Source organism: Camelus ferus, chromosome 24, assembly GCF_009834535.1.
Source record: "Camelus ferus isolate YT-003-E chromosome 24, BCGSAC_Cfer_1.0, whole genome shotgun sequence".
Taxonomy (NCBI): domain Eukaryota; kingdom Metazoa; phylum Chordata; class Mammalia; order Artiodactyla; family Camelidae; genus Camelus; species Camelus ferus.
The window spans coordinates 19,325,716-19,338,299 of record NC_045719.1 but is presented as its reverse complement, the minus strand read 5'-3'; positions in this window follow the sequence as shown (position 1 = coordinate 19,338,299).

Below are 12,584 nucleotides of genomic sequence, written 5' to 3'. Positions count from 1 at the left end.
CATGAGGTGTGTGGCTGTTAGTTTTTATGGGCCAGGTAATTACATGCTAATGAGTGGGAGGATTATTCTAAGCATGTTGTGGAAGAGGTGGGGATTTCCAGGAATTGGGCCCCACCTACTTTCATCCTCTAATGATCAGCCTCGGGACTGTCCCGGCCCCTGTGGGTGTGTCACGTAGCACGCTAATATATTTCAAGGAGCGTATAATGAGGTTCAAGGTCTACTGCAAGTCAACTCCTCCGCCATCTTGGTTCTAACCAGTTAGTCCTGTCTTCAATGGCTGTGTCATTCCTTCAGTGGTTGTTCCCTGCCCCCTTCCCTCCTGTCTCATTTCCATGAGTTAACTCATGGAGATTATGAGCTGTGTTTCAATTATGTTTCACAAACAGCCTATTTGGGGGCTCAGCTGGTAACCTCATTTTACACATGAGTAAGTGAGGTGCCAAGAGATTCATTAGCTTGCTTGCAAAATGAGATGCATAAGTGGGTGAGCCTGGATTTAAGGTAGACAGTCTGGCTACCTACAGGTTCTGCATGCACACTGATCCTTCTACTAACTGGAAAACTGAGCCTCTGCTTGGCACAGTGAAACCTGGAACTCCACATCTTAGCGTATTTCCTGGGTGGTTCTTGCAAAGCCAACACAATGATGTGTGTATTAACGTCCACTCAACAAGTGCCCATGTACCATCACTGCCTCATCAAACAGGGAGCCTGGGTCTTGTGTCTGTCCTTGTCCATCACCAAGCGCAGGTGGGCCTTCAGGAAGTATCTGTAGTTTATGGAGTCGATGAATCCATTACGCTGCCAATTGAAACAGATCTTTAAGCAGTTGGAGTGTATCTGAAGCTGTTTCCTGAAGTAGTGACACAAAGGGGGTTTGGGAACTTTTTAATCACCCATATCATTTCCTGTAGAATACCATAAAGAAAGCTAACTTTCCATATTTTTTTCTCTTTATATTTCCTAATTTTATTCTAAATGTCCCCGAATCATCTTACTGTCACCATATCACTCAGCACAAGGAAGCCTCAGCACGCCTGTGATCGTGTTGTTTTGCTGTTTTCCTTTAGACCGCGTTGCGCTTACTGACTTGTAGACGAGCTAGATTTCCATAGGTAATCTTTTGCAGGAGTTGCATTTGCATGTCATCCACACAGGGATCCATTTAGCATCATCATGAATCGATTTGCCAGCGCTTGAGCTTTTCAGGCTTTGGAATTATATCCTAGGAAAACAGAAAACACATTCTCTCCTGCTGTATGAAATATGCAGGAGGCTACTTTAGGTTACAGTGCTCTTTTGCATCAGCACAGATGCCGAAAAGCAAATTCTCAGCTGGTCGGTCTCACTCAGAAGGTGTGCTACACTAATAACTGTGTGTGGGGGACCGGCGCCTACTCACAATATAACAAGTTAAATTGAGTGTTGTATTAGCATTATTCTTAATGCTAATGTAATGTCTATCCGTGAAGGCAGCATTGTTAGATTGTTAGTACTGTAGATTGTAATGACAAAAGGAATTAGATGGGTTTTCTATGTTAAATCAATCATTAAGCAGTGCTATAATTATTTGCTGTTGGGAACTCTTTTTCCCATTGTAAAGTTGACACAGTCTGTGAACGTAATTGCTGTGTTTTCATCCTAGGGCCCTTTAAGATTAGAGTCTGGGAGGAAGATGTGGCACTTCTAATCCTTCTGACATTTCAGAGGGACTATCCTGGCAGGAATAATATCACATCACAGTGTAATTAATCAGTGCATTTTCCCGTGGTCTGTAAAGCCCGTATTCCCCTCTGCGTTTGAGAGACAGAAAGGTGGCGTGTAAGAACCTTCCACGGCTTTAATTACAATGTGATGTGGGGTCCAATTATATTCTTGAGCAATCTGACCTTTTCGGGTTGCATATGCAGACCATTTCACTGATTCCGGGGTGGAAAATTTTAGCCATCCATGTATGTGGACTTGAGGTCACGGAATACCTTCTTCCTTCATTTCCCTGTGAATAAGAAAGTCTTACCAAGTATAAGCTGGTGTCGATGGCATTAAATTAAAAAAGAAAAAACCTTTATTAGCTGAAATGGCATTCTTTGATCTTACAGAAGATAAGGCCAGCACAGCAGGGACCTTTGTTAAGGTGTAATCTCTTCTCTCACTCTCTGTCTGTCTGAGTTTCAGTCTCTCTCTGTGTCTCTCTGTCCTCCTCTATACACACATACACACATATTTTTTTTTTCCTGTCTCTGTCTCTGTCTCTTTCTGAAACATGTCTGAAATAGATGCAAAACAAAGGTACCCTATGTACCTATGTTTGGAAGTAAGAGAAAATAATCTGTGTTTGCTCTATGGATGATTTACCTAAATGACTCATTCAGTAAGATCACAGGATTAATTAAGCACTGGAGACAGGTGCACAGAACTATGTGTGGTTTCAGACTTGCATGAAATTATCATTAATATCAATATCAATAAAAATGGGAGAGGAACTTTTATTTGCAGGGCAGTAGAGTAGGTGCCATTGAGGTACGTGAGATAAAGACATAGTTTCTGCTTCCTCTCTGCCACCTCCCCAAGAAAAATACATAGGAACACATAGCTGGAGTAAAGAATAAAATGCGATAGGATCATAGGAGTTGTATAAATATGAATTCAGAGTAGAACAAAATGATGTATGTGTGTGGAGGGGTCCAAGATGATCTCATGGAAGGAGGGAGATCTTCGTCTGAAACTTATGCTGGAGAAAACTGGAAGTGATGAAAGTTTTTAAGCAGAGGCATACTATGTCAGAGGTGGTGATTCAGTGAGACTAACTTGGAGTCGTTGAGTTTGAGTTGCAAGGGGGAGAAGGGAGATGACGGAGACTTCTGGAAATCTGCCTTCTTGGTAGTTTTGGATAACGGGACTAGCTGAATCTGAAATCATAAGACTTAGTATGGACTAAGAACTGGGGGCGAGCATCCGAAACAGATGCCCTGAGGACCTGTCATCAGAGGATTCTTCAAAGCATTGACATGTACGCGGGTTACACATGGAAACTTACGTGAATGGTATATGTAAACATTGTGTGTGTACGTGTGTGTTTCAGATACCATGATCCCTTTCACTTATTTTATTCTACTGGACTCTCGCAACTCTGTGAAATGGTTAATATCGGCTCTAATTGATGGAGGGGCATAAGGTGGTCCAGTTCCTCCGACCAAATCAAATCTGATGGAGGGCCAGGGATGACATTCAAACCCAGGCCTTGTGATCTCAGGAATCATTTCCCTCCCATTCACACTTTCCAGTTTCCAAGTCAGGAAAGGTACATTTATTAAGTCTTTATATGCAAATGTGAAACGTTTTGTTTTTCGTTTTTTGTTTTTGGTTTTTTTTTTTTGAATCAGTGCTAATGAGATCGATTGGGAAGCATAAATACGAGCTTAATTGCAGTGAGCAGGGTGAAAATGGACCAAGACAGCAAAGGAGTTCCGTCTGTGACAGGTGCTATTTAATGATTCATCATTTATTAAGGCAAGGCCATGGAAAAATACAATAAGGCTGTGATTTTCAAGAATCATAATTCAATTTTTCAAGGAAACAGACTAGATAGTGTGGAGACTATGAGAAGCTCAGAAAATATTTATGACTCTTTATTTGGTTGACATTTATTTATTTGGTTGTTTTTCACTTTGCTGTCCCCTCCTTTAACCTTCTCACAGTCAGGGATGTTTGGTGTCTATATATTCACGTGCCCACCAGAGGAGGACCAGCTCACCTTCCCAAGAGCTGGTCTCTGATGCCCCTGCGTTGTGTCGTTTTCTGTCTATGCTTAGCTCTCTTTTCTTTAAGCCCCTGGTTTCCCCGTCTCCACTGCCCACTTCATATCTAAGTGCCAATCTTCCCACCTGCAGTCTCAACCCACCCAGGACAAGAGTAGGGAGCCCCAGGTGACCCTATTGGGTGGTCTTCAAGGCAGAATCATTATCCTTGTAAGGTAAAGCTGAGAATTAGTAGACAAAAACCCAACTCATGAACTCCCATGTTATTCTTCAGGTGCAATAAACCTTACCTTGCAATATCCTCGATCTGAGAATGGAATTCCAAGGGCCCAAGTCGAATGCCCTCTGTGGTCATCATTCTTGGATTGACCTCTGCTTCAGTTTTTGTCTAGAGATTTTATTCTAGTAAAGCATTGTGCTTTTTTTTTTTTTTTTTTTCCCAAACCCTTTTCCTGGGGAGTGGAAAGTTTCTTATCATCCATTGTGCCAATGGATGAGCCATTGCATGTGTATGGAGATTCCCATCAGTGGATTGCAAAAGGAGGCAGTACTGGTGCTGATTCTCCTTCTGGTTTGGACCAAGAGGGCCACCAAGTGAGAAAGCAAGACATGAGTATGTAAATCTACAGTGCCTCTTCCATAATTTCAAATTTCATGACGTGAAACACCAGTCCAGAATTACACAAGAACAATTACAAACAAGACGATACGCATTAACTGCAATGGAGCGGTTGTACTTCACATCTGAGGGGGGTTCAGGGAAGAATGAGGATGGGTAATGATGGTAAAAGCCAATCAAGGGACACCTCCGGTGACCCAGTGATTATAACGTTCCCTTTTGTGAGGAGTACGACCGAGCGTAGCCTCTGACATCTGAAAGAGAAAAAGGGAAAAAAAAAAAGTAGATGGTGGCTTACTATTGTGTTTTCTTCTAAATTTCAATTTACCTTTCAACTCTAATTCACCATTTAAAGCAGGTAAATTCATTCTGCAAATATAATTAAGGGATGTTCATATTGCATTAATAGATTGCTTTAGTTTTGTATTTCTCACAACTTAATTATTTAGTGCCAATTCCCTTATTCAACATTAGCATATTAAGGCAAAACCTAATTTGCAGTAAGCAGCTTGAGGCCACAGAGCCACAGCAAAGAGTAAACGCAGGCAAGTGAACATGTTGAATTTTTTTATCTCATCAATGCATCCAGGAGTTGATGGATATGTTCCTCAGTTGCATCTTTTAGTATTTTAGTTCAGTAAAATAACATGGGTATTTTGGTAGTTTTGCTTGCATTTTCAGAATATCTATGAGTTTCCCTTCTGAATAGAGGTCAATGTCTGAAATTGGGCTAAAGTTAATTAATATAAGAAAAGGGGGGAAAAGAAGACAGGAAATCAGACAAGTGAAAAGAGTGGACATAATTCTGTCCTATGGAAGTGATTGGTAAACATTGAACCATCTCCACTTCTGGGTCCTTGACTATGTAGTGGCATTGAATGTGTCACCCATCAAAACCTCCCTGTCCAAACTGCGTGTGGTCTACCTCAGGTTGTATTTCAAGACTAGGATGGGACCGCTGAATTAAATAGGAGGTAAATTAATACAAACTAGAAAATATACCTGCAGAACACCTATTTGTGGGCCCAGTCATTTGCCAGGCTCTAGCTGGTAATAATTGGAAGGGACATGTCGTCTGGTCCCTCCCCTCTGTGCTCTTGGGGTTTCGATAAATGAGCAATGGCTTCCACACCTGAAACAGTCATACAACCACGTGTTAGTACAGAGCCCAGAGCGGGCGTGTGTGTTTACACACAATTCTGGAATTGCTGGAGAACTTAGAGCTAGCAGAGATCGGGAAGGAGAGGGTCAGGGAAAGTCTGTTCTCAGCTGCTAAGTTACGAGAAAACCCGGATAAGGTCCAGGCAGAAAGAGTGGCGTAAGCGTTGCCTTTGGATTTGGAGGGAGGGCTATGGGGGAGAGATCAGCTTGAAACTCTCAAACACTTTATGAAGCCATACGAGTTTGGCCGTTAAAAAGATAACACCCACGTATAATGATTGTTTCCTCTTCAAATGAGATCTGAGCTCTGGGTTGAAGCCCCAGTGATGGGTAATTTAGTGGAAGCTGCCTTTGGCAATTTGCAAAGAACTGTCTGAGGAAGACAGCGATGCTATTCCCTAATGGTAATATTTGTCTTTAAGGAGAAGAAATGAATCATGGTCAAATCTCACGAGTTCATGCGTTAGATTGACTGAATCACCCGCTCTGTCCGGTCTCTAGCCTGCTCTAAATCAGTTTAATTGACAAAGAAATCCAGATTCCAAGGGACCCGAAAACAGATCATTAATGGGAAGGCTGGGAGAGAGACTTGAAAGCAGCTTTTATATTCCTATTAAAAGAAAGTTTACAATCAGCAAGGACTATGTTTAGAGAAGCCTATTACACGTTTTAAAAAGTGGCCATGGATGCTCCAGAGAATAGTTTACTGAATTTGTGAAACACATCTCTATCCAGGCTTCCAAAGCAGAAGCTCTTACTTCGTCTTCACTGTGGAACACCGGAAATAGTAATGCTTTGGAGACAGACAGCCATGGCTTTAAATCTCTCCTCTCCTCTCTGTCATTTATTATCTGTGTAACCTTGGACATATCTATTCAGTTCTTTGAGTTTCAGTATATTTATCTGTTACAAGGTTGCCGTGTTTATTGAAGGCAGTAGTATCCCTAACTGCTCAGCACAGACGCCTCAAGGAGAGTAACAACTCAGCAAGCCTTAGTTACTAGTAGTGTTACTGTTGTTTGTGTTGTTTTTATTGTTGTTATTACAACAACAATAGCAACATTTCTATCGTGGTTATTATTACTTTTATTAGACACTATTGTCATTGTACTTTCTTCCTTGAAGGCAAAACCCCATTTTTCTGGAGAGTTCAACCCTCCTCAGTGTGACTTGGACGAACCGGGTCACTTAAGCAATGTGTGGTAGTCCCAGGGACTTCGTCAGAGATTACACGGCGTTTGTGGCCGGCCACTGAAGAAGTGAGGGGACATCTTACCGGAGAGCTTCTCTGAAAGGTTCTTTTATGCCTAGCTACAAAAGGATGTGAGGAAGAAATAGTTCCTTTTTTCTTGCATGTTTTATTCCTGCACATGATGCCAGGGAGTGAGATCATCATATGCGATAATGAAGGACATGTGGCAAAGACAAGGGCGACGTGTAGTGAAATAAACAGGTTAAAAGCATGTAAAAGACAGAAGCAACACGAATCATATGTCAACACAGAGCCGCTGAGTTAACGGGAGCTGAGTGCTTACCGTTACTGAGAAACTTAATTTTCTTTATCGTAAATGCTAATTTCAAGCTTCTTTTGTTTCCTGTGCCCTGAAGCAACCTAAAGTGTATATTATTAAACAAATTTATTTTTTTTCTCCTGACCCCATCCTTTCCATCTATAAACACATACACAGGGACATACATACATATATATATATATATACACACGTAAATACATGACCATATAAACATATGGAAAACAAGATGGACATATAGGAAGTCGTTCTCATGTCTGAACCTACTGAATGGACAGCCTATTGAATAAAAATTCAATTTTATTTTATTTGGTTGTGATTGACTTACAGCCTACTCTGGTCAATGATCATGGGGTTGTACAAAGATGCATTAAGTCAGACTTTTATCTCCATGACTTGTAATCCAGCACAGAATAAATACATAAATGACTCTCACCCAAGGCTGGATATAGTACCTATCTGAGAAGAAGTATAAAGTTGAGAAAGGAGAGAGCACATGACGTAGGCATGGATCTTTGACAGTGAAGCATCCATCTGTTTTATAAATAATGTGCATCGATGTTCCATTTATTTGGCACTGTAGTTAGCCGCTTTAGTCTAATAGAAATGTCGCCTCTTCTTGGGAACAGTTTCCAGCATCTAAGTCTTCTTTCCCCTCTGATAGTCATTCCCCCTCCCCATTTAATATTTATCAAGTCCAGAACAGACACATTGGCTTTTACCTCCAAACATGGCTTCCTACATCTATTATTTATGGTGTAGGTTGAGTTTTGAGATTCAGAAACCTCTTTTCTCCACTTTGAGTTTCACACACATATATATTTCCCCAAATATATATATATATATATATATATATATATATATATATATATATATATATATATAATTTTTTTTTAATTTAGAAGCTGAGAATTGACTTTTTTGTCCCCCATTGTGCTACAACACCCTCCCATCCCTGAGGCAGAAAACCTAGATGGTCCTTGTTCCTGCAAGAAATGAAAGAGGAGTAGGGAAGGATTACAAGGGAGAAAGGAGCTCTGTAGGATAAGAAACAAGTAGAATGATACAAAGTACCATTTCTCTACACATGAAAAGGCACTAGAGAATATGAATGACAGAGCGAAGCATCCTGGAGGGATGGTGTTGAGTGAATTCTTGAATGAGCACTCGTAGAAAAGAGGACAGAGTATATTCTTGGAAGAATAGGCGAAGGCACAGGCCCAAGTGAATCTCCCATGATGATCTCAGAAGAGTCAGTGAGGTACGGGCTCATTTGGGGCAACTTTTTTTTTTTCAAAAATAGCTGCTGAGCGAAATATAAACCGGCTGGGCTTTAATTTTCTGCAACAACACACCTAGGTAAAAATATTGGGAATTCAACAGGGCAGGGACCGGGCTAGATTCTCCTACACAAAGATCCAATGTGAGTATTCTAAAGCCCTAAGCAGGTTGTCCCAGAGCATGGGTGGGAGAGAGAGGATTGGGATGGTGTAGAGGACGTCTAAGAATGGGGTTTGAAACCGGGTACTTTGAACCAGTAAGTGAACTGTCGGCTAATGCACTGACATGTACACGCCATCTTTCTCAGCCCGGTCTCACCTGTTAGGTCTAAGGCAACCTTTTCAGGGATGCTGAATGCAGCTGTTTTTCCCTCAGCTTTCTTTGCTTCAAGACAGCCTCTCCCTGAGAGCTTTCCAGTTCTCTCTCCCAGGCTGCCACAGCTCTTTAGGCAGACATTTGAAGAACTGTCAGAATCAAGGCACGGAGAGCAGGAAGGGTAGACAAGGGAAGCAGAAGGCAGTGGAAAAAACATAGGAAGTTCTGCGGTCGCCGACCACTGTGCCAATTTCATGCTTTCACACCTTTGAATGAGTGTTCAAAGTGTTTCATTTTGGGAGCCTCAGACAGCGGAGCACTGATTGCGATGGCTTCAGGCATTTCAGGGCACAGCTGGCCACTCGGCCACCCCTGCGTCCATGACAGTTTTCTAAAAATAAGGGAAATAAAATATAGGTTATTTTCAGCTCTGATGGGTGAACCTCACTGTGAACAGCTGCAGGATAGGCATTGGGTTTTGTTTTGTGGGTTTGTGTCTTTTTTCCCTTTCTTTTATTTATTTATTTTTTTCAAACACAGCCCAAGCCACATGATCTATCAGGAACACGTTTCTTCCGTGTTCCTGAAGGATCAACATGGAAGAAACAACAAGAAAGAGGGATGCCATTTAAGATAAATAGTCAATTCTGAACCTGGGTTATCCTGGTGGTGTCGCCAGTCCCAAATTGTGTCTTAAAGAAAGAAAGAAAGGAAAACAAAAAAGGTGGGGGAGGGGCAAATATCCTAAAAACAGCTATTGATATATTTATTAAAAAACAACAAAAAAACCTGCTTTAAATGAGTGATTTTATATCAAAGTATTGTTTATTAAATTTAACTAAATTTTTATGAAACCTATTTATATTTTTTGTCCCACTACCTTTTAGAATAATGAATGTGGTACATAAGGTCCCCTAAACTGTCTCTCCTTTCAGACCCCGTTTAAGAGCTGGATGCCAGAAGACCTGCGTTCTAGATAAAGCTCTGCTGCTTATTGTTTCGTGCTTTACTTAAAAAGTCACTTCATTTCTATAGGACCTCAATTCCTTCACCAGTAAAGTGAGAAACAAAATATACTTTTTACAACAGAAAGTCATAGAATTAGTTAATACTTGAAGAATCTGAGGGGTCATTTAGTTCATTTATTTCGTGTTACAGATGAAAAAGTTACCAAGTCACACAGTTGGTTGGTGGAATACTTTTAATGAGCACCCAGCTGTCTTAATTACTGACATGTGTATTTTACACATTATTACTATCATCATTTTTGTTTCATCTGAATCTTTCATCCCTATAAATCTAGTCCATTCATCCTTGCTCCAACCACCAGTATCACAACCCTTCTAATGCACTTCCCCACAATTGGCCACTTTTTTGGAACTCCCTTCTATATCCCCATAACATCTACCTTGTTTTATGAGCAAACTATGGACATCCTCCTCTCTGTAGCCTTCCCTGACTGTCCTTGCAAACACAGTACCTCCTCCTTTGAATGGCGTAGCACCTAACAGTTCTGTCACTTAACTCATCCATCTCCAAAGTCAATGAATAACCAAGCAGCCTCGGGGAGCCTGCCTCACACAGACTTCTTTGCATTCTCAGCAGCGACAACTGAGTCTTCAGTCACACTTTCCTTAAATGTAGAGACCCCAATGTCATAAGACTTTTTTGAAGATCAAATTTTATACATGCCTATCAACTTGGATCAGCATTTATCTGACATATAGCAAGCTCTATATAGATCTTGGCAACGATTATATTATTATTCGATGTTGATGATGATGATAATGATGATGCTTTGGGGAGGCAAAAACATTGTCTTCTAGAGAAGTGCGGAACCAAATCCCCAAACACCGTTCTAATAGGGACGTGCCGGAAAGTAAAGAAATAATTAACCTAAGTGCTTCTTCATCCTTCTTTAAAAAGAATTCCATTTCTTAATTCCCTGAACACTTGAGTTTGCCTGAATTTCTTAGAGCCAGACTGAAAATACAATAGGATGTGCGTTTCTAGAGCAATTAAGCTTTCACTGCTTGCCTTAGTGTTCCGATTTCTTATACCTTTGGTTCGAAGGTATTGAAAGTTGAAGACCAGCGACATTTCTAGATCTTTTTAAAAGTACTTGATCCCTATGAATTTTAAAGACTTCCACATGCATAGATATGGCAGGGAGGGGTGGTGGGAATACAGGCTTTCTTTTTCATCTGTCTTTTTTCATCAAATAATGGTACCAGAAATATCTTTCTTTACACCTAGCATTGCTGGAAATTTTAGATGCTAAACAGGCAGCCTTAAGTCATGTATCTCGCTGCAATGGGGCACCCACTAATGAAAGGCATCATAAAAAGTGCTCTTCAACTGGGATTTTCAGGGTATTACTTCTGAGTATGCAACTGACGAACTATTTCTTCTTTCTGAGATGAACTTTCTTCATCCACAGTCTTCCAGAGTCCAACTTCACTTAGTTTCTTCTAGGTTTGAAATTCTGAAAAAAGTACTGTGTTTGGTTTCACACTCAATTTGGATCAACTCTGTGCTGCTTAGTACCATCGGTGCTTCCAGGAAGGGACCGATATTCTTGCACCATCGGCACCATGCTTAGAACTGTAAATTCTGTGACACCTGCATTTTACAAACATCAAGGAATAAGGATATATTATCTTGTGGCCTAATTCTATATCTCTAGAGCATGACAAGGCAGTCTTTTGCACCGAGCCCAGTCAACAACTAATTCATCAACACAGTGTGACTGTGTGTACAGGGAGCCAGTAAATTGTTGACAGTGTGCAAGGGTGACGAAAGAAGAAAGAATGCTTTTCCAATAGGGTGTCTTGTTTGACAGACAAGCCTTAAATATATGAATGTATACACAATCTGGAATACCCTTCTCTTTCTTTATATTGCAAGTCAATCTTGTAGCCATAAGTCAAGTCATTTTAGGACATTGACATAAAATAGCTTAAATGTGTTTATATCATGTTATGGGGGGCTCATTTGAAGACTTAGCCTATATGTACATAATTAACTTATTTTTGTACCCTTTGCAAACAGTCATTGATATCTTTATGGAATATCAATTACTCTGCTTTATCCATAACCTTCGTGAGAAAAATAATCTATCACTTTACAGCTATGAGTTTATATAAACTACCTTACCAATATACCATTTGACATTTAAAGATAAGAAATATTTTCTCTTCTAGATGTATGTTCTCTAAGGTTTACTATAATATCAGATACATAAGGTGACCATATGTCCCAATTAGCATAATCCAGTCTGGTTTATGGCTATGATCCCATTATAATTACAACTAGGACCCCCTTTCACACATAAAAGAGTTCTTGTTCAATGATAAATTATTTGGTCAATCTACTTATACACGTATGTTCCCTATAAATATTTGTAAATGATGAATCTCCAGAATGAGACCCTCTCCCTTAATTGAGTTCTGTCTCAAAACTCATTTTCATTGTGGAACTCCAGAGAACAGAGGGCATGTGTTGAGGGCAACCAGGAGAATTACTTTAGGAATTGTCAAGACGTCTAGCTTGATGTGAATTTGGAAGCCATTGAATCTTCTATTGAAAGCAGGGATTTTTCTCCAGAACTCCCCAAAGATGGCAGAGATCCTTGCTTTCTTTCTGAATGTAATATATTCATTTTTGCCTGACCATTTTGTTCTATCTGCTACATGGCTGCACTGACTAGAGCAGGTGTGTTACTTGCATTCATGAAACAAAACTTGGTGGAGGAGACAGACCATACACAATGACATCAAATATATAAACATATGACAGAATTATGATGCTTGCTAGGAAAGCGTCAAGGTGGGATGAGATCAAATATCAAGGTTCTAATGTAGATGGAAGTGACAAGGGGTCAGTGCAGGCCCCTCAAGGGAAGTAGCATTGATGTTT